The sequence below is a fragment of the Manis pentadactyla genome, chromosome X (genome assembly GCF_030020395.1).
Source record: "Manis pentadactyla isolate mManPen7 chromosome X, mManPen7.hap1, whole genome shotgun sequence".
NCBI classification, from domain to species: domain Eukaryota; kingdom Metazoa; phylum Chordata; class Mammalia; order Pholidota; family Manidae; genus Manis; species Manis pentadactyla.
Genome location: NC_080038.1, coordinates 149694067 through 149717444, shown reverse-complemented (window position 1 = coordinate 149717444; position 23378 = coordinate 149694067).

Here is a 23378-nt window from a genome sequence, read left to right as displayed (position 1 = left end):
GTGGCTAAATACAGACAGCAAGTTAGAAGGAGATGAAAGAGGACAGAGGATAGAGACACGGGTTCAAGTCCCAGCACAACCATTCCCTGGTTTTGTAGGTACACGCGGCCGACTCGAACTGCAAGTGTCTCGGTGAACCCAGTGCTCCCTCTGCAGCCTAGATACTTTGCAGGATTTCTGGGAGCATAGTGTAGGAAAGTGATATAGGGTATATGGTTAACTGTTCTGCACACATGGACAGATGGACAGACAAAAGGATGATTGATTGAGTGATTGATAAATAGATAGACAGAAAGATAGATAGATATAGGTACATATCGATTAGCACAAAGCTACTGCTCAAAACAAGGAGAGCAATGGTGAAAGCACATTGCAAAACTACAAACAAAAAAGAAGAATGAAATCCAGTTTAAAAAGTGCAGTAAGCAGCCATAAGAAGAAAACGAATCCTATCATTTGCAATAACGTGGATGGAGCTAGAGGGTATTATGCTCAGTCAAATAGGCCAGGCGGAGAAATACATGTACCAAATGATTTCACTCATGTGTGGAGTATGATAACAAAGAAAAACTGAAGGAAAAGACAGCAGCAGACTCACAGAACCCGAGAGTGGACCTACAGTTACCAAAGAGAAAGGGACTGGGTAGGGTTTGTGGGAAGGGAGTAATAAGTGCGGGGAAAAAGAATGGGGGCATTAGGATTAGCATGTATAATGTGTAGGGTGGGGTGTCATGGGTAAGGCTGCACAACACAGAGAAGACATGTAGTGATTCTACAGCATCTTAGTACATGCTGACGGAGAGCGGCTGTAACTGGGATTTGGGGTGACTTGGTGAAGAGGGTAGACAGAATAACATAATTTTCTGCATGTGATTGTATATTAATGAGAACAAAAAGAATTTCAAAGTGCAGTAAGAGCACAGCTCTCAAATATCAGAATAAAAGTACAGCCTTTGAGTGCTCCTATCAAAAGACACAGGGTTAGAAGTACTGATGTAAACTCAAGACCACCTACGTGCTCCCTTACTGGAGACTCACTTGAGATCCAAGGACACAGACAAACTACAAGCTGAAGGGGCGGGGACAGGTACCCTACACAAGTGAAACTGAGAAACAAAGAAAGAAATGGATTCTGTTTTGGTCCCCAGAGAGAGTCAGTAGAAAATAGCCCTATCTAGCCACCGTGAATTCTTTTTGTTTGGTTTCAGCAGTGCTCAGGCATAGATTTAGTGGTGCAGCAACTTCCTTCTCATTTCCTCTCACCTCAACAAATGAATTGCTGTAATAATATGCCTCTGGGCATTTATAAGCATTGCTTTTTATGATGTTCACGAATGTAAAGTTGTAATAACCACCTAAAGAGGGAAGTTTGGACACTCAAATAAACACTTCACTCCACAACACACTCTTTGTTCCCAACTGCTCCTGTCCAGAAATAGGTGTTAATTCATATTTGTCCCTCCACCTATCAGCAGTGATCATGCCAATGTCCCTCAAACATGGTGGTGTGCAAAGGGCCAAGTACACTTTTCTGTCGACAACAGGCCCAGACGAAGGATACTTGTGGTCTTCAGGGATCACTTACTCACTGAATGTGGCTAAATAAAGTCAACAAGCGAGCAGGAAGTATAAGAGGACAGAGGACAAAGATACGGGTTCAAGTCCTTTCACCTCCATTTACTGGTTTTGTAAGCACACTCTGCTGACTCTACCTGAAAGCGTATCGGTGAACACAGTGCTCTCCTTCTGGCTTAGTTACCTTGCAAGATTTCTGGAAGCATAATGTAGGGAAGAGACATAGGCTATGTTGTTAACTGTTCAGTACATAAGGATAGATGGGCAGACAAAAAGATGATTGTTTCATAGATAGATAGGTAGACAGACGACAGGTGAAAGAGAGATAGATAGGTACATAGATTAATAGATGATAGACATCATAGATAGATGATAGGAAGATAGATAGATAGATACATAGATAGATACAAAGATACATAGATATATACATACATAGATACATAGATAGACAGACAGACCTTTAGATAGATAGATACAGATACATGTCGATTGACAAAAAGCTATTGTTCATAACCAGGAGTTGAATGGTGAATAACATAGCTAAACTACAAACAAAAAGGAAGAATGAAATCCAGTTTAAAAAGTGCAGTAAGCAGCCTTAAGAAGAAAACAAATACTACCATTTGCAATGACGTGGATGGAGCAAGACGGTAGTATGTTCAGAAAAATAGGGCAGGCGGATGAGGCAAGTACCAAGTGATTTCACTCATGTGTGGAGTATAACAACAAAGGAAAACTGAAGTAAAAAAACAGCAGCAGACTCACAGAACCCGAGAGTTGACTAAAAGTAACCAAAGGAAAAAGGACTGGGCAGGGTGAGTCTGAAGGGAGGGATATGTGTGGGGAGAAAGAATGGGGGCATTAAGTTTAGCATGTATAATGCGCGGGGTCGGGTGTGCATGGGGAGTACTGTACAACACAGAGAAGACTAGTTGAGATCATATAGCATCTTACTACTCACTGATGGACAGTGACTGTAACGGGGACTTTTGGGGGGGACATGGTGAAGGGGTCTACAGCATCCAACTACGCTTATCGACAGTGACTGAAGAGGTTTTTCAGGGGGACTTGGTGAAGGGGGCAGCATAGTAAACATAATGTTCTTCACGTGATTGTAGATTAATGATAAAAAATATTCTTTAAGTGCAATAAGTGCACAGCTCTGAATCATCAGAATAAAAGGTCAGGCACTGAGTGCTGCAAACAAAAGACACAGGGATAAAAGAAGGGATGAAAACTCAAGACACCTACGTGCTTACTTACAGGAGACTCACTTGAGATCCAAGGACACAGACAAACTACAAGCCGAAGGTGTGTGGACAAGTACCCTACACGAGTGAAACGGAAAATCAAACAATCAAGCAAATGGATTCTGTTTGAGTCCCCAGAGACAGTCAGCAGAAAATAGCCCTATCTGGCCACCGTGAATTCTTTTTGTTTGGTTTCAACAGTTCCCAGCCATAGATTTAGTGGTGCAGCAACATAGTTCTCATTTTCTCTCACCTCAACAACTGAGTTGCTGTAATAATAAGCATCTGGGCCTTTGAAATCAGTGGATTTTATGATGTTCACGAATGTGGAAATCTAATAACCACCTAAAGAGGGAAGTTTGGACACTCAAATAAACACATCACTCCACAATACACTGTTAGCTCCCAACTGCTCCTGTCTAGAAATTGGTGTTCCTTTTTATTTGACCCTCCGTCCTATCGGCGGTGATCACGCTGATGTCCTTCAAACATGGTGGTGAGCGAAGCAACAAGTTGACTTTTCTGTCGACAACAGGCCCAGAGGAATGATACTTGAGATCTTCAGGGAGCCCTTAGTCAATGAATGTGGCTAAATACAGACAGCAAGTTAGAAGGAGATGAAAGAGGACAGAGGATAGAGACACGGGTTCAAGTCCCAGCACAACCATTCCCTGGTTTTGTAGGTACACGCGGCCGACTCGAACTGCAAGTGTCTCGGTGAACCCAGTGCTCCCTCTGCAGCCTAGATACTTTGCAGGATTTCTGGGAGCATAGTGTAGGAAAGTGATATAGGGTATATGGTTAACTGTTCTGCACACATGGACAGATGGACAGACAAAAGGATGATTGATTGAGTGATTGATAAATAGATAGACAGAAAGATAGATAGATATAGGTACATATCGATTAGCACAAAGCTACTGCTCAAAACAAGGAGAGCAATGGTGAAAGCACATTGCAAAACTACAAACAAAAAAGAAGAATGAAATCCAGTTTAAAAAGTGCAGTAAGCAGCCATAAGAAGAAAACGAATCCTATCATTTGCAATAACGTGGATGGAGCTAGAGGGTATTATGCTCAGTCAAATAGGCCAGGCGGAGAAATACATGTACCAAATGATTTCACTCATGTGTGGAGTATGATAACAAAGAAAAACTGAAGGAAAAGACAGCAGCAGACTCACAGAACCCGAGAGTGGACCTACAGTTACCAAAGAGAAAGGGACTGGGTAGGGTTTGTGGGAAGGGAGTAATAAGTGCGGGGAAAAAGAATGGGGGCATTAGGATTAGCATGTATAATGTGTAGGGTGGGGTGTCATGGGTGAGGCTGCACAACACAGAGAAGACATGTAGTGATTCTACAGCATCTTAGTACATGCTGACGGAGAGCGGCTGTAACTGGGATTTGGGGTGACTTGGTGAAGAGGGTAGACAGAATAACATAATTTTCTGCATGTGATTGTATATTAATGAGAACAAAAAGAATTTCAAAGTGCAGTAAGAGCACAGCTCTCAAATATCAGAATAAAAGTACAGCCTTTGAGTGCTCCTATCAAAAGACACAGGGTTAGAAGAACTGATGAAAACTCAAGACCACCTACGTGCTCCCTTACTGGAGACTCACTTGAGATCCAAGGACACAGACAAACTACAAGCTGAAGGGGCGGGGACAGGTACCCTACACAAGTGAAACTGAGAAACAAAGAAAGAAATGGATTCTGTTTTGGTCCCCAGAGAGAGTCAGTAGAAAATAGCCCTATCTAGCCACCGTGAATTCTTTTTGTTTGGTTTCAGCAGTGCTCAGGCATAGATTTAGTGGTGCAGCAACTTCCTTCTCATTTCCTCTCACCTCAACAAATGAATTGCTGTAATAATATGCCTCTGGGCATTTATAAGCATTGCTTTTTATGATGTTCACGAATGTAAAGTTGTAATAACCACCTAAAGAGGGAAGTTTGGACACTCAAATAAACACTTCACTCCACAACACACTCTTTGTTCCCAACTGCTCCTGTCCAGAAATAGGTGTTAATTCATATTTGTCCCTCCACCTATCAGCAGTGATCACGCCAATGTCCCTCAAACATGGTGGTGTGCAAAGGGCCAAGTACACTTTTCTGTCGACAACAGGCCCAGACGAAGGATACTTGTGGTCTTCAGGGATCACTTACTCACTGAATGTGGCTAAATAAAGTCAACAAGCGAGCAGGAAGTATAAGAGGACAGAGGACAAAGATACGGGTTCAAGTCCTTTCACCTCCATTTACTGGTTTTGTAAGCACACTCTGCTGACTCTACCTGAAAGCGTATCGGTGAACACAGTGCTCTCCTTCTGGCTTAGTTACCTTGCAAGATTTCTGGAAGCATAATGTAGGGAAGAGACATAGGCTATGTTGTTAACTGTTCTGTACATAAGGATAGATGGGCAGACAAAAAGATGATTGTTTCATAGATAGATAGGTAGACAGACGACAGGTGAAAGAGAGATAGATAGGTACATAGATTAATAGATGATAGACATCATAGATAGATGATAGGAAGATAGATAGATAGATACATAGATAGATACAAAGATACATAGATATATACATACATAGATACATAGATAGACAGACAGACCTTTAGATAGATAGATACAGATACATGTCGATTGACAAAAAGCTATTGTTCATAACCAGGAGTTGAATGGTGAATAACATAGCTAAACTACAAACAAAAAGGAAGAATGAAATCCAGTTTAAAAAGTGCAGTAAGCAGCCTTAAGAAGAAAACAAATACTACCATTTGCAATGACGTGGATGGAGCAAGACGGTAGTATGTTCAGAAAAATAGGGCAGGCGGATGAGGCAAGTACCAAGTGATTTCACTCATGTGTGGAGTATAACAACAAAGGAAAACTGAAGTAAAAAAACAGCAGCAGACTCACAGAACCCGAGAGTTGACTAAAAGTAACCAAAGGAAAAAGGACTGGGCAGGGTGAGTCTGAAGGGAGGGATATGTGTGGGGAGAAAGAATGGGGGCATTAAGTTTAGCATGTATAATGCGCGGGGTCGGGTGTGCATGGGGAGTACTGTACAACACAGAGAAGACTAGTTGAGATCATATAGCATCTTACTACTCACTGATGGACAGTGACTGTAACGGGGACTTTTGGGGGGGACATGGTGAAGGGGTCTACAGCATCCAACTACGCTTATCGACAGTGACTGAAGAGGTTTTTCAGGGGGACTTGGTGAAGGGGGCAGCATAGTAAACATAATGTTCTTCACGTGATTGTAGATTAATGATAAAAAATATTCTTTAAGTGCAATAAGTGCACAGCTCTGAATCATCAGAATAAAAGGTCAGGCACTGAGTGCTGCAAACAAAAGACACAGGGATAAAAGAAGGGATGAAAACTCAAGACACCTACGTGCTTACTTACAGGAGACTCACTTGAGATCCAAGGACACAGACAAACTACAAGCCGAAGGTGTGTGGACAAGTACCCTACACGAGTGAAACGGAAAATCAAACAATCAAGCAAATGGATTCTGTTTGAGTCCCCAGAGACAGTCAGCAGAAAATAGCCCTATCTGGCCACCGTGAATTCTTTTTGTTTGGTTTCAACAGTTCCCAGCCATAGATTTAGTGGTGCAGCAACATACTTCTCATTTTCTCTCACCTCAACAACTGAGTTGCTGTAATAATAAGCATCTGGGCCTTTGAAATCAGTGGATTTTATGATGTTCACGAATGTGGAAATCTAATAACCACCTAAAGAGGGAAGTTTGGACACTCAAATAAACACATCACTCCACAATACACTGTTAGCTCCCAACTGCTCCTGTCTAGAAATTGGTGTTCCTTTTTATTTGACCCTCCGTCCTATCGGCGGTGATCACGCTGATGTCCTTCAAACATGGTGGTGAGCGAAGCAACAAGTTGACTTTTCTGTCGACAACAGGCCCAGAGGAATGATACTTGAGATCTTCAGGGAGCCCTTAGTCAATGAATGTGGCTAAATACAGACAGCAAGTTAGAAGGAGATGAAAGAGGACAGAGGATAGAGACACGGGTTCAAGTCCCAGCACAACCATTCCCTGGTTTTGTAGGTACACGCGGCCGACTCGAACTGCAAGTGTCTCGGTGAACCCAGTGCTCCCTCTGCAGCCTAGATACTTTGCAGGATTTCTGGGAGCATAGTGTAGGAAAGTGATATAGGGTATATGGTTAACTGTTCTGCACACATGGACAGATGGACAGACAAAAGGATGATTGATTGAGTGATTGATAAATAGATAGACAGAAAGATAGATAGATATAGGTACATATCGATTAGCACAAAGCTACTGCTCAAAACAAGGAGAGCAATGGTGAAAGCACATTGCAAAACTACAAACAAAAAAGAAGAATGAAATCCAGTTTAAAAAGTGCAGTAAGCAGCCATAAGAAGAAAACGAATCCTATCATTTGCAATAACGTGGATGGAGCTAGAGGGTATTATGCTCAGTCAAATAGGCCAGGCGGAGAAATACATGTACCAAATGATTTCACTCATGTGTGGAGTATGATAACAAAGAAAAACTGAAGGAAAAGACAGCAGCAGACTCACAGAACCCGAGAGTGGACCTACAGTTACCAAAGAGAAAGGGACTGGGTAAGGTTTGTGGGAAGGGAGTAATAAGTGCGGGGAAAAAGAATGGGGGCATTAGGATTAGCATGTATAATGTGTAGGGTGGGGTGTCATGGGTGAGGCTGCACAACACAGAGAAGACATGTAGTGATTCTACAGCATCTTAGCACATGCTGACGGAGAGCGGCTGTAACTGGGATTTGGGGTGACTTGGTGAAGAGGGTAGACAGAATAACATAATTTTCTGCATGTGATTGTATATTAATGAGAACAAAAAGAATTTCAAAGTGCAGTAAGAGCACAGCTCTCAAATATCAGAATAAAAGTACAGCCTTTGAGTGCTCCTATCAAAAGACACAGGGTTAGAAGAACTGATGAAAACTCAAGACCACCTACGTGCTCCCTTACTGGAGACTCACTTGAGATCCAAGGACACAGACAAACTACAAGCTGAAGGGGCGGGGACAGGTACCCTACACAAGTGAAACTGAGAAACAAAGAAAGAAATGGATTCTGTTTTGGTCCCCAGAGAGAGTCAGTAGAAAATAGCCCTATCTAGCCACCGTGAATTCTTTTTGTTTGGTTTCAGCAGTGCTCAGGCATAGATTTAGTGGTGCAGCAACTTCCTTCTCATTTCCTCTCACCTCAACAAATGAATTGCTGTAATAATATGCCTCTGGGCATTTATAAGCATTGCTTTTTATGATGTTCACGAATGTAAAGTTGTAATAACCACCTAAAGAGGGAAGTTTGGACACTCAAATAAACACTTCACTCCACAACACACTCTTTGTTCCCAACTGCTCCTGTCCAGAAATAGGTGTTAATTCATATTTGTCCCTCCACCTATCAGCAGTGATCACGCCAATGTCCCTCAAACATGGTGGTGTGCAAAGGGCCAAGTACACTTTTCTGTCGACAACAGGCCCAGACGAAGGATACTTGTGGTCTTCAGGGATCACTTACTCACTGAATGTGGCTAAATAAAGTCAACAAGCGAGCAGGAAGTATAAGAGGACAGAGGACAAAGATACGGGTTCAAGTCCTTTCACCTCCATTTACTGGTTTTGTGAGCACACTCTGCTGAATCTACCTGAAAGCGTATCGGTGAACACAGTGCTCTCCTTCTGGCTTAGTTACCTTGCAAGATTTCTGGAAGCATAATGTAGGGAAGAGACATAGGCTATGTTGTTAACTGTTCTGTACATAAGGATAGATGGGCAGACAAAAAGATGATTGTTTCATAGATAGATAGGTAGACAGACGACAGGTGAAAGAGAGATAGATAGGTACATAGATTAATAGATGATAGACATCATAGATAGATGATAGGAAGATAGATAGATAGATACATAGATAGATACAAAGATACATAGATATATACATACATAGATACATAGACAGACAGACAGACCTTTAGATAGATAGATACAGATACATGTCGATTGACAAAAAGCTATTGTTCATAACCAGGAGTTGAATGGTGAATAACATAGCTAAACTACAAACAAAAAGGAAGAATGAAATCCAGTTTAAAAAGTGCAGTAAGCAGCCTTAAGAAGAAAACAAATACTACCATTTGCAATGACGTGGATGGAGCAAGACGGTAGTATGTTCAGAAAAATAGGGCAGGCGGATAAGGCAAGTACCAAGTGATTTCACTCATGTGTGGAGTATAACAACAAAGGAAAACTGAAGTAAAAAAACAGCAGCAGACTCACAGAACCCGAGAGTTGACTAAAAGTAACCAAAGGAAAAAGGACTGGGCAGGGTGAGTCTGAAGGGAGGGATATGTGTGGGGAGAAAGAATGGGGGCATTAAGTTTAGCATGTATAATGCGCGGGGTCGGGTGTGCATGGGGAGTACTGTACAACACAGAGAAGACTAGTAGAGATCATATAGCATCTTACTACTCACTGATGGACAGTGACTGTAACGGGGACTTTTGGGGGGGACATGGTGAAGGGGTCTACAGCATCCAACTACGCTGATCGACAGTGACTGAAGAGGTTTTTCAGGGGGACTTGGTGAAGGGGGGAGCATAGTAAACATAATGTTCTTCACGTGATTGTAGATTAATGATAAAAAATATTCTTTAAGTGCAATAAGTGCACAGCTCTGAATCATCAGAATAAAAGGTCAGGCACTGAGTGCTGCAAACAAAAGACACAGGGATAAAAGAAGGGATGAAAACTCAAGACACCTACGTGCTTACTTACAGGAGACTCACTTGAGATCCAAGGACACAGACAAACTACAAGCCGAAGGTGTGTGGACAAGTACCCTACACGAGTGAAACGGAAAATCAAACAATCAAGCAAATGGATTCTGTTTGAGTCCCCAGAGACAGTCAGCAGAAAATAGCCCTATCTGGCCACCGTGAATTCTTTTTGTTTGGTTTCAACAGTTCCCAGCCATAGATTTAGTGGTGCAGCAACATACTTCTCATTTTCTCTCACCTCAACAACTGAGTTGCTGTAATAATAAGCATCTGGGCCTTTGAAATCAGTGGATTTTATGATGTTCACGAATGTGGAAATCTAATAACCACCTAAAGAGGGAAGTTTGGACACTCAAATAAACACATCACTCCACAATACACTGTTAGCTCCCAACTGCTCCTGTCTAGAAATTGGTGTTCCTTTTTATTTGACCCTCCGTCCTATCGGCGGTGATCACGCTGATGTCCTTCAAACATGGTGGTGAGCGAAGCAACAAGTTGACTTTTCTGTCGACAACAGGCCCAGAGGAATGATACTTGAGATCTTCAGGGAGCCCTTAGTCAATGAATGTGGCTAAATACAGACAGCAAGTTAGAAGGAGATGAAAGAGGACAGAGGATAGAGACACGGGTTCAAGTCCCAGCACAACCATTCCCTGGTTTTGTAGGTACACGCGGCCGACTCGAACTGCAAGTGTCTCGGTGAACCCAGTGCTCCCTCTGCAGCCTAGATACTTTGCAGGATTTCTGGGAGCATAGTGTAGGAAAGTGATATAGGGTATATGGTTAACTGTTCTGCACACATGGACAGATGGACAGACAAAAGGATGATTGATTGAGTGATTGATAAATAGATAGACAGAAAGATAGATAGATATAGGTACATATCGATTAGCACAAAGCTACTGCTCAAAACAAGGAGAGCAATGGTGAAAGCACATTGCAAAACTACAAACAAAAAAGAAGAATGAAATCCAGTTTAAAAAGTGCAGTAAGCAGCCATAAGAAGAAAACGAATCCTATCATTTGCAAAAACGTGGATGGAGCTAGAGGGTATTATGCTCAGTCAAATAGGCCAGGCGGAGAAATACATGTACCAAATGATTTCACTCATGTGTGGAGTATGATAACAAAGAAAAACTGAAGGAAAAGACAGCAGCAGACTCACAGAACCCGAGAGTGGACCTACAGTTACCAAAGAGAAAGGGACTGGGTAGGGTTTGTGGGAAGGGAGTAATAAGTGCGGGGAAAAAGAATGGGGGCATTAGGATTAGCATGTATAATGTGTAGGGTGGGGTGTCATGGGTAAGGCTGCACAACACAGAGAAGACATGTAGTGATTCTACAGCATCTTAGTACATGCTGACGGAGAGCGGCTGTAACTGGGATTTGGGGTGACTTGGTGAAGAGGGTAGACAGAATAACATAATTTTCTGCATGTGATTGTATATTAATGAGAACAAAAAGAATTTCAAAGTGCAGTAAGAGCACAGCTCTCAAATATCAGAATAAAAGTACAGCCTTTGAGTGCTCCTATCAAAAGACACAGGGTTAGAAGAACTGATGAAAACTCAAGACCACCTACGTGCTCCCTTACTGGAGACTCACTTGAGATCCAAGGACACAGACAAACTACAAGCTGAAGGGGCGGGGACAGGTACCCTACACAAGTGAAACTGAGAAACAAAGAAAGAAATGGATTCTGTTTTGGTCCCCAGAGAGAGTCAGTAGAAAATAGCCCTATCTAGCCACCGTGAATTCTTTTTGTTTGGTTTCAGCAGTGCTCAGGCATAGATTTAGTGGTGCAGCAACTTCCTTCTCATTTCCTCTCACCTCAACAAATGAATTGCTGTAATAATATGCCTCTGGGCATTTATAAGCATTGCTTTTTATGATGTTCACGAATGTAAAGTTGTAATAACCACCTAAAGAGGGAAGTTTGGACACTCAAATAAACACTTCACTCCACAACACACTCTTTGTTCCCAACTGCTCCTGTCCAGAAATAGGTGTTAATTCATATTTGTCCCTCCACCTATCAGCAGTGATCACGCCAATGTCCCTCAAACATGGTGGTGTGCAAAGGGCCAAGTACACTTTTCTGTCGACAACAGGCCCAGACGAAGGATACTTGTGGTCTTCAGGGATCACTTACTCACTGAATGTGGCTAAATAAAGTCAACAAGCGAGCAGGAAGTATAAGAGGACAGAGGACAAAGATACGGGTTCAAGTCCTTTCACCTCCATTTACTGGTTTTGTAAGCACACTCTGCTGACTCTACCTGAAAGCGTATCGGTGAACACAGTGCTCTCCTTCTGGCTTAGTTACCTTGCAAGATTTCTGGAAGCATAATGTAGGGAAGAGACATAGGCTATGTTGTTAACTGTTCAGTACATAAGGATAGATGGGCAGACAAAAAGATGATTGTTTCATAGATAGATAGGTAGACAGACGACAGGTGAAAGAGAGATAGATAGGTACATAGATTAATAGATGATAGACATCATAGATAGATGATAGGAAGATAGATAGATAGATACATAGATAGATACAAAGATACATAGATATATACATACATAGATACATAGATAGACAGACAGACCTTTAGATAGATAGATACAGATACATGTCGATTGACAAAAAGCTATTGTTCATAACCAGGAGTTGAATGGTGAATAACATAGCTAAACTACAAACAAAAAGGAAGAATGAAATCCAGTTTAAAAAGTGCAGTAAGCAGCCTTAAGAAGAAAACAAATACTACCATTTGCAATGACGTGGATGGAGCAAGACGGTAGTATGTTCAGAAAAATAGGGCAGGCGGATAAGGCAAGTACCAAGTGATTTCACTCATGTGTGGAGTATAACAACAAAGGAAAACTGAAGTAAAAAAACAGCAGCAGACTCACAGAACCCGAGAGTTGACTAAAAGTAACCAAAGGAAAAAGGACTGGGCAGGGTGAGTCTGAAGGGAGGGATATGTGTGGGGAGAAAGAATGGGGGCATTAAGTTTAGCATGTATAATGCGCGGGGTCGGGTGTGCATGGGGAGTACTGTACAACACAGAGAAGACTAGTAGAGATCATATAGCATCTTACTACTCACTGATGGACAGTGACTGTAACGGGGACTTTTGGGGGGGACATGGTGAAGGGGTCTACAGCATCCAACTACGCTGATCGACAGTGACTGAAGAGGTTTTTCAGGGGGACTTGGTGAAGGGGGGAGCATAGTAAACATAATGTTCTTCACGTGATTGTAGATTAATGATAAAAAATATTCTTTAAGTGCAATAAGTGCACAGCTCTGAATCATCAGAATAAAAGGTCAGGCACTGAGTGCTGCAAACAAAAGACACAGGGATAAAAGAAGGGATGAAAACTCAAGACACCTACGTGCTTACTTACAGGAGACTCACTTGAGATCCAAGGACACAGACAAACTACAAGCCGAAGGTGTGTGGACAAGTACCCTACACGAGTGAAACGGAAAATCAAACAATCAAGCAAATGGATTCTGTTTGAGTCCCCAGAGACAGTCAGCAGAAAATAGCCCTATCTGGCCACCATGAATTCTTTTTGTTTGGTTTCAACAGTTCCCAGCCATAGATTTAGTGGTGCAGCAACATACTTCTCATTTTCTCTCACCTCAACAACTGAGTTGCTGTAATAATAAGCATCTGGGCCTTTGAAATCAGTGGATTTTATGATGTTCACGAATGTGGAAATCTAATAACCACCTAAAGAGGGAAGTTTGGACACTCAAATAAACACATCACTCCACAATACACTGTTAGCTCCCAACTGCTCCTGTCTAGAAATTGGTGTTCCTTTTTATTTGACCCTCCGTCCTATCGGCGGTGATCACGCTGATGTCCTTCAAACATGGTGGTGAGCGAAGCAACAAGTTGACTTTTCTGTCGACAACAGGCCCAGAGGAATGATACTTGAGATCTTCAGGGAGCCCTTAGTCAATGAATGTGGCTAAATACAGACAGCAAGTTAGAAGGAGATGAAAGAGGACAGAGGATAGAGACACGGGTTCAAGTCCCAGCACAACCATTCCCTGGTTTTGTAGGTACACGCGGCCGACTCGAACTGCAAGTGTCTCGGTGAACCCAGTGCTCCCTCTGCAGCCTAGATACTTTGCAGGATTTCTGGGAGCATAGTGTAGGAAAGTGATATAGGGTATATGGTTAACTGTTCTGCACACATGGACAGATGGACAGACAAAAGGATGATTGATTGAGTGATTGATAAATAGATAGACAGAAAGATAGATAGATATAGGTACATATCGATTAGCACAAAGCTACTGCTCAAAACAAGGAGAGCAATGGTGAAAGCACATTGCAAAACTACAAACAAAAAAGAAGAATGAAATCCAGTTTAAAAAGTGCAGTAAGCAGCCATAAGAAGAAAACGAATCCTATCATTTGCAATAACGTGGATGGAGCTAGAGGGTATTATGCTCAGTCAAATAGGCCAGGCGGAGAAATACATGTACCAAATGATTTCACTCATGTGTGGAGTATGATAACAAAGAAAAACTGAAGGAAAAGACAGCAGCAGACTCACAGAACCCGAGAGTGGACCTACAGTTACCAAAGAGAAAGGGACTGGGTAGGGTTTGTGGGAAGGGAGTAATAAGTGCGGGGAAAAAGAATGGGGGCATTAGGATTAGCATGTATAATGTGTAGGGTGGGGTGTCATGGGTGAGGCTGCACAACACAGAGAAGACATGTAGTGATTCTACAGCATCTTAGCACATGCTGACGGAGAGCGGCTGTAACTGGGATTTGGGGTGACTTGGTGAAGAGGGTAGACAGAATAACATAATTTTCTGCATGTGATTGTATATTAATGAGAACAAAAAGAATTTCAAAGTGCAGTAAGAGCACAGCTCTCAAATATCAGAATAAAAGTACAGCCTTTGAGTGCTCCTATCAAAAGACACAGGGTTAGAAGAACTGATGAAAACTCAAGACCACCTACGTGCTCCCTTACTGGAGACTCACTTGAGATCCAAGGACACAGACAAACTACAAGCTGAAGGGGCGGGGACAGGTACCCTACACAAGTGAAACTGAGAAACAAAGAAAGAAATGGATTCTGTTTTGGTCCCCAGAGAGAGTCAGTAGAAAATAGCCCTATCTAGCCACCGTGAATTCTTTTTGTTTGGTTTCAGCAGTGCTCAGGCATAGATTTAGTGGTGCAGCAACTTCCTTCTCATTTCCTCTCACCTCAACAAATGAATTGCTGTAATAATATGCCTCTGGGCATTTATAAGCATTGCTTTTTATGATGTTCACGAATGTAAAGTTGTAATAACCACCTAAAGAGGGAAGTTTGGACACTCAAATAAACACTTCACTCCACAACACACTCTTTGTTCCCAACTGCTCCTGTCCAGAAATAGGTGTTAATTCATATTTGTCCCTCCACCTATCAGCAGTGATCACGCCAATGTCCCTCAAACATGGTGGTGTGCAAAGGGCCAAGTACACTTTTCTGTCGACAACAGGCCCAGACGAAGGATACTTGTGGTCTTCAGGGATCACTTACTCACTGAATGTGGCTAAATAAAGTCAACAAGCGAGCAGGAAGTATAAGAGGACAGAGGACAAAGATACGGGTTCAAGTCCTTTCACCTCCATTTACTGGTTTTGTAAGCACACTCTGCTGACTCTACCTGAAAGCGTATCGGTGAACACAGTGCTCTCCTTCTGGCTTAGTTACCCTGCAAGATTTCTGGAAGCATAATGTAGGGAAGAGACATAGGCTATGTTGTTAACTGTTCAGTACATAAGGATAGATGGGCAGACAAAAAGATGATTGTTTCATAGATAGATAGGTAGACAGACGACAGGTGAAAGAGAGATAGATAGGTACATAGATTAATAGATGATAGACATCATAGATAGATGATAGGAAGATAGATAGATAGATACATAGATAGATACAAAGATACATAGATATATACATACATAGATACAGAGACAGACAGACAGACCTTTAGATAGATAGATACAGATACATGTCGATTGACAAAAAGCTATTGTTCATAACCAGGAGTTGAATGGTGAATAACATAGCTAAACTACAAACAAAAAGGAAGAATGAAATCCAGTTTAAAAAGTGCAGTAAGCAGCCTTAAGAAGAAAACAAATACTACCATTTGCAATGACGTGGATGGAGCAAGACGGTAGTATGTTCAGAAAAATAGGGCAGGCGGATAAGGCAAGTACCAAGTGATTTCACTCATGTGTGGAGTATAACAACAAAGGAAAACTGAAGTAAAAAACAGCAGCAGACTCACAGAACCCGAGAGTTGACTAAAAGTAACCAAAGGAAAAAGGACTGGGCAGGGTGAGTCTGAAGGGAGGGATATGTGTGGGGAGAAAGAATGGGGGCATTAAGTTTAGCATGTATAATGCGCGGGGTCGGGTGTGCATGGGGAGTACTGTACAACACAGAGAAGACTAGTAGAGATCATATAGCATCTTACTACTCACTGATGGACAGTGACTGTAACGGGGACTTTTGGGGGGGACATGGTGAAGGGGTCTACAGCATCCAACTACGCTTATCGACAGTGACTGAAGAGGTTTTTCAGGGGGACTTGGTGAAGGGGGGAGCATAGTAAACATAATGTTCTTCACGTGATTGTAGATTAATGATAAAAAATATTCTTTAAGTGCAATAAGTGCACAGCTCTGAATCATCAGAATAAAAGGTCAGGCACTGAGTGCTGCAAACAAAAGACACAGGGATAAAAGAAGGGATGAAAACTCAAGACACCTACGTGCTTACTTACAGGAGACTCACTTGAGATCCAAGGACACAGACAAACTACAAGCCGAAGGTGTGTGGACAAGTACCCTACACGAGTGAAACGGAAAATCAAACAATCAAGCAAATGGATTCTGTTTGAGTCCCCAGAGACAGTCAGCAGAAAATAGCCCTATCTGGCCACCGTGAATTCTTTTTGTTTGGTTTCAACAGTTCCCAGCCATAGATTTAGTGGTGCAGCAACATACTTCTCATTTTCTCTCACCTCAACAACTGAGTTGCTGTAATAATAAGCATCTGGGCCTTTGAAATCAGTGGATTTTATGATGTTCACGAATGTGGAAATCTAATAACCACCTAAAGAGGGAAGTTTGGACACTCAAATAAACACATCACTCCACAATACACTGTTAGCTCCCAACTGCTCCTGTCTAGAAATTGGTGTTCCTTTTTATTTGACCCTCCGTCCTATCGGCGGTGATCACGCTGATGTCCTTCAAACATGGTGGTGAGCGAAGCAACAAGTTGACTTTTCTGTCGACAACAGGCCCAGAGGAATGATACTTGAGATCTTCAGGGAGCCCTTAGTCAATGAATGTGGCTAAATACAGACAGCAAGTTAGAAGGAGATGAAAGAGGACAGAGGATAGAGACACGGGTTCAAGTCCCAGCACAACCATTCCCTGGTTTTGTAGGTACACGCGGCCGACTCGAACTGCAAGTGTCTCGGTGAACCCAGTGCTCCCTCTGCAGCCTAGATACTTTGCAGGATTTCTGGGAGCATAGTGTAGGAAAGTGATATAGGGTATATGGTTAACTGTTCTGCACACATGGACAGATGGACAGACAAAAGGATGATTGATTGAGTGATTGATAAATAGATAGACAGAAAGATAGATAGATATAGGTACATATCGATTAGCACAAAGCTACTGCTCAAAACAAGGAGAGCAATGGTGAAAGCACATTGCAAAACTACAAACAAAAAAGAAGAATGAAATCCAGTTTAAAAAGTGCAGTAAGCAGCCATAAGAAGAAAACGAATCCTATCATTTGCAATAACGTGGATGGAGCTAGAGGGTATTATGCTCAGTCAAATAGGCCAGGCGGAGAAATACATGTACCAAATGATTTCACTCATGTGTGGAGTATGATAACAAAGAAAAACTGAAGGAAAAGACAGCAGCAGACTCACAGAACCCGAGAGTGGACCTACAGTTACCAAAGAGAAAGGGACTGGGTAGGGTTTGTGGGAAGGGAGTAATAAGTGCGGGGAAAAAGAATGGGGGCATTAGGATTAGCATGTATAATGTGTAGGGTGGGGTGTCATGGGTGAGGCTGCACAACACAGAGAAGACATGTAGTGATTCTACAGCATCTTAGTACATGCTGACGGAGAGCGGCTGTAACTGGGATTTGGGGTGACTTGGTGAAGAGGGTAGACAGAATAACATAATTTTCTGCATGTGATTGTATATTAATGAGAACAAAAAGAATTTCAAAGTGCAGTAAGAGCACAGCTCTCAAATATCAGAATAAAAGTACAGCCTTTGAGTGCTCCTATCAAAAGACACAGGGTTAGAAGAACTGATGAAAACTCAAGACCACCTACGTGCTCCCTTACTGGAGACTCACTTGAGATCCAAGGACACAGACAAACTACAAGCTGAAGGGGCGGGGACAGGTACCCTACACAAGTGAAACTGAGAAACAAAGAAAGAAATGGATTCTGTTTTGGTCCCCAGAGAGAGTCAGTAGAAAATAGCCCTATCTAGCCACCGTGAATTCTTTTTGTTTGGTTTCAGCAGTGCTCAGGCATAGATTTAGTGGTGCAGCAACTTCCTTCTCATTTCCTCTCACCTCAACAAATGAATTGCTGTAATAATATGCCTCTGGGCATTTATAAGCATTGCTTTTTATGATGTTCACGAATGTAAAGTTGTAATAACCACCTAAAGAGGGAAGTTTGGACACTCAAATAAACACTTCACTCCACAACACACTCTTTGTTCCCAACTGCTCCTGTCCAGAAATAGGTGTTAATTCATATTTGTCCCTCCACCTATCAGCAGTGATCACGCCAATGTCCCTCAAACATGGTGGTGTGCAAAGGGCCAAGTACACTTTTCTGTCGACAACAGGCCCAGACGAAGGATACTTGTGGTCTTCAGGGATCACTTACTCACTGAATGTGGCTAAATAAAGTCAACAAGCGAGCAGGAAGTATAAGAGGACAGAGGACAAAGATACGGGTTCAAGTCCTTTCACCTCCATTTACTGGTTTTGTAAGCACACTCTGCTGACTCTACCTGAAAGCGTATCGGTGAACACAGTGCTCTCCTTCTGGCTTAGTTACCTTGCAAGATTTCTGGAAGCATAATGTAGGGAAGAGACATAGGCTATGTTGTTAACTGTTCTGTACATAAGGATAGATGGGCAGACAAAAAGATGATTGTTTCATAGATAGATAGGTAGACAGACGACAGGTGAAAGAGAGATAGATAGGTACATAGATTAATAGATGATAGACATCATAGATAGATGATAGGAAGATAGATAGATAGATACATAGATAGATACAAAGATACATAGATATATACATACATAGATACATAGATAGACAGACAGACCTTTAGATAGATAGATACAGATACATGTCGATTGACAAAAAGCTATTGTTCATAACCAGGAGTTGAATGGTGAATAACATAGCTAAACTACAAACAAAAAGGAAGAATGAAATCCAGTTTAAAAAGTGCAGTAAGCAGCCTTAAGAAGAAAACAAATACTACCATTTGCAATGACGTGGATGGAGCAAGACGGTAGTATGTTCAGAAAAATAGGGCAGGCGGATGAGGCAAGTACCAAGTGATTTCACTCATGTGTGGAGTATAACAACAAAGGAAAACTGAAGTAAAAAAACAGCAGCAGACTCACAGAACCCGAGAGTTGACTAAAAGTAACCAAAGGAAAAAGGACTGGGCAGGGTGAGTCTGAAGGGAGGGATATGTGTGGGGAGAAAGAATGGGGGCATTAAGTTTAGCATGTATAATGCGCGGGGTCGGGTGTGCATGGGGAGTACTGTACAACACAGAGAAGACTAGTTGAGATCATATAGCATCTTACTACTCACTGATGGACAGTGACTGTAACGGGGACTTTTGGGGGGGACATGGTGAAGGGGTCTACAGCATCCAACTACGCTTATCGACAGTGACTGAAGAGGTTTTTCAGGGGGACTTGGTGAAGGGGGCAGCATAGTAAACATAATGTTCTTCACGTGATTGTAGATTAATGATAAAAAATATTCTTTAAGTGCAATAAGTGCACAGCTCTGAATCATCAGAATAAAAGGTCAGGCACTGAGTGCTGCAAACAAAAGACACAGGGATAAAAGAAGGGATGAAAACTCAAGACACCTACGTGCTTACTTACAGGAGACTCACTTGAGATCCAAGGACACAGACAAACTACAAGCCGAAGGTGTGTGGACAAGTACCCTACACGAGTGAAACGGAAAATCAAACAATCAAGCAAATGGATTCTGTTTGAGTCCCCAGAGACAGTCAGCAGAAAATAGCCCTATCTGGCCACCGTGAATTCTTTTTGTTTGGTTTCAACAGTTCCCAGCCATAGATTTAGTGGTGCAGCAACATACTTCTCATTTTCTCTCACCTCAACAACTGAGTTGCTGTAATAATAAGCATCTGGGCCTTTGAAATCAGTGGATTTTATGATGTTCACGTATGTGGAAATCTAATAACCACCTAAAGAGGGAAGTTTGGACACTCAAATAAACACATCACTCCACAATACACTGTTAGCTCCCAACTGCTCCTGTCTAGAAATTGGTGTTCCTTTTTATTTGACCCTCCGTCCTATCGGCGGTGATCACGCTGATGTCCTTCAAACATGGTGGTGAGCGAAGCAACAAGTTGACTTTTCTGTCGACAACAGGCCCAGAGGAATGATACTTGAGATCTTCAGGGAGCCCTTAGTCAATGAATGTGGCTAAATACAGACAGCAAGTTAGAAGGAGATGAAAGAGGACAGAGGATAGAGACACGGGTTCAAGTCCCAGCACAACCATTCCCTGGTTTTGTAGGTACACGCGGCCGACTCGAACTGCAAGTGTCTCGGTGAACCCAGTGCTCCCTCTGCAGCCTAGATACTTTGCAGGATTTCTGGGAGCATAGTGTAGGAAAGTGATATAGGGTATATGGTTAACTGTTCTGCACACATGGACAGATGGACAGACAAAAGGATGATTGATTGAGTGATTGATAAATAGATAGAAAGATAGATAGATATAGGTACATATCGATTAGCACAAAGCTACTGCTCAAAACAAGGAGAGCAATGGTGAAAGCACATTGCAAAACTACAAACAAAAAAGAAGAATGAAATCCAGTTTAAAAAGTGCAGTAAGCAGCCATAAGAAGAAAACGAATCCTATCATTTGCAATAACGTGGATGGAGCTAGAGGGTATTATGCTCAGTCAAATAGGCCAGGCGGAGAAATACATGTACCAAATGATTTCACTCATGTGTGGAGTATGATAACAAAGAAAAACTGAAGGAAAAGACAGCAGCAGACTCACAGAACCCGAGAGTGGACCTACAGTTACCAAAGAGAAAGGGACTGGGTAGGGTTTGTGGGAAGGGAGTAATAAGTGCGGGGAAAAAGAATGGGGGCATTAGGATTAGCATGTATAATGTGTAGGGTGGGGTGTCATGGGTGAGGCTGCACAACACAGAGAAGACATGTAGTGATTCTACAGCATCTTAGCACATGCTGACGGAGAGCGGCTGTAACTGGGATTTGGGGTGACTTGGTGAAGAGGGTAGACAGAATAACATAATTTTCTGCATGTGATTGTATATTAATGAGAACAAAAAGAATTTCAAAGTGCAGTAAGAGCACAGCTCTCAAATATCAGAATAAAAGTACAGCCTTTGAGTGCTCCTATCAAAAGACACAGGGTTAGAAGAACTGATGAAAACTCAAGACCACCTACGTGCTCCCTTACTGGAGACTCACTTGAGATCCAAGGACACAGACAAACTACAAGCTGAAGGGGCGGGGACAGGTACCCTACACAAGTGAAACTGAGAAACAAAGAAAGAAATGGATTCTGTTTTGGTCCCCAGAGAGAGTCAGTAGAAAATAGCCCTATCTAGCCACCGTGAATTCTTTTTGTTTGGTTTCAGCAGTGCTCAGGCATAGATTTAGTGGTGCAGCAACTTCCTTCTCATTTCCTCTCACCTCAACAAATGAATTGCTGTAATAATATGCCTCTGGGCATTTATAAGCATTGCTTTTTATGATGTTCACGAATGTAAAGTTGTAATAACCACCTAAAGAGGGAAGTTTGGACACTCAAATAAACACTTCACTCCACAACACACTCTTTGTTCCCAACTGCTCCTGTCCAGAAATAGGTGTTAATTCATATTTGTCCCTCCACCTATCAGCAGTGATCACGCCAATGTCCCTCAAACATGGTGGTGTGCAAAGGGCCAAGTACACTTTTCTGTCGACAACAGGCCCAGACGAAGGATACTTGTGGTCTTCAGGGATCACTTACTCACTGAATGTGGCTAAATAAAGTCAACAAGCGAGCAGGAAGTATAAGAGGACAGAGGACAAAGATACGGGTTCAAGTCCTTTCACCTCCATTTACTGGTTTTGTGAGCACACTCTGCTGAATCTACCTGAAAGCGTATCGGTGAACACAGTGCTCTCCTTCTGGCTTAGTTACCTTGCAAGATTTCTGGAAGCATAATGTAGGGAAGAGACATAGGCGATGTTGTTAACTGTTCTGTACATAAGGATAGATGGGCAGACAAAAAGATGATTGTTTCATAGATAGATAGGTAGACAGACGACAGGTGAAAGAGAGATAGATAGGTACATAGATTAATAGATGATAGACATCATAGATAGATGATAGGAAGATAGATAGATAGATACATAGATAGATACAAAGATACATAGATATATACATACATAGATACATAGACAGACAGACAGACCTTTAGATAGATAGATACAGATACATGTCGATTGACAAAAAGCTATTGTTCATAACCAGGAGTTGAATGGTGAATAACATAGCTAAACTACAAACAAAAAGGAAGAATGAAATCCAGTTTAAAAAGTGCAGTAAGCAGCCTTAAGAAGAAAACAAATACTACCATTTGCAATGACGTGGATGGAGCAAGACGGTAGTATGTTCAGAAAAATAGGGCAGGCGGATAAGGCAAGTACCAAGTGATTTCACTCATGTGTGGAGTATAACAACAAAGGAAAACTGAAGTAAAAAAACAGCAGCAGACTCACAGAACCCGAGAGTTGACTAAAAGTAACCAAAGGAAAAAGGACTGGGCAGGGTGAGTCTGAAGGGAGGGATATGTGTGGGGAGAAAGAATGGGGGCATTAAGTTTAGCATGTATAATGCGCGGGGTCGGGTGTGCATGGGGAGTACTGTACAACACAGAGAAGACTAGTAGAGATCATATAGCATCTTACTACTCACTGATGGACAGTGACTGTAACGGGGACTTTTGGGGGGGACATGGTGAAGGGGTCTACAGCATCCAACTACGCTGATCGACAGTGACTGAAGAGGTTTTTCAGGGGGACTTGGTGAAGGGGGGAGCATAGTAAACATAATGTTCTTCACGTGATTGTAGATTAATGATAAAAAATATTCTTTAAGTGCAATAAGTGCACAGCTCTGAATCATCAGAATAAAAGGTCAGGCACTGAGTGCTGCAAACAAAAGACACAGGGATAAAAGAAGGGATGAAAACTCAAGACACCTACGTGCTTACTTACAGGAGACTCACTTGAGATCCAAGGACACAGACAAACTACAAGCCGAAGGTGTGTGGACAAGTACCCTACACGAGTGAAACGGAAA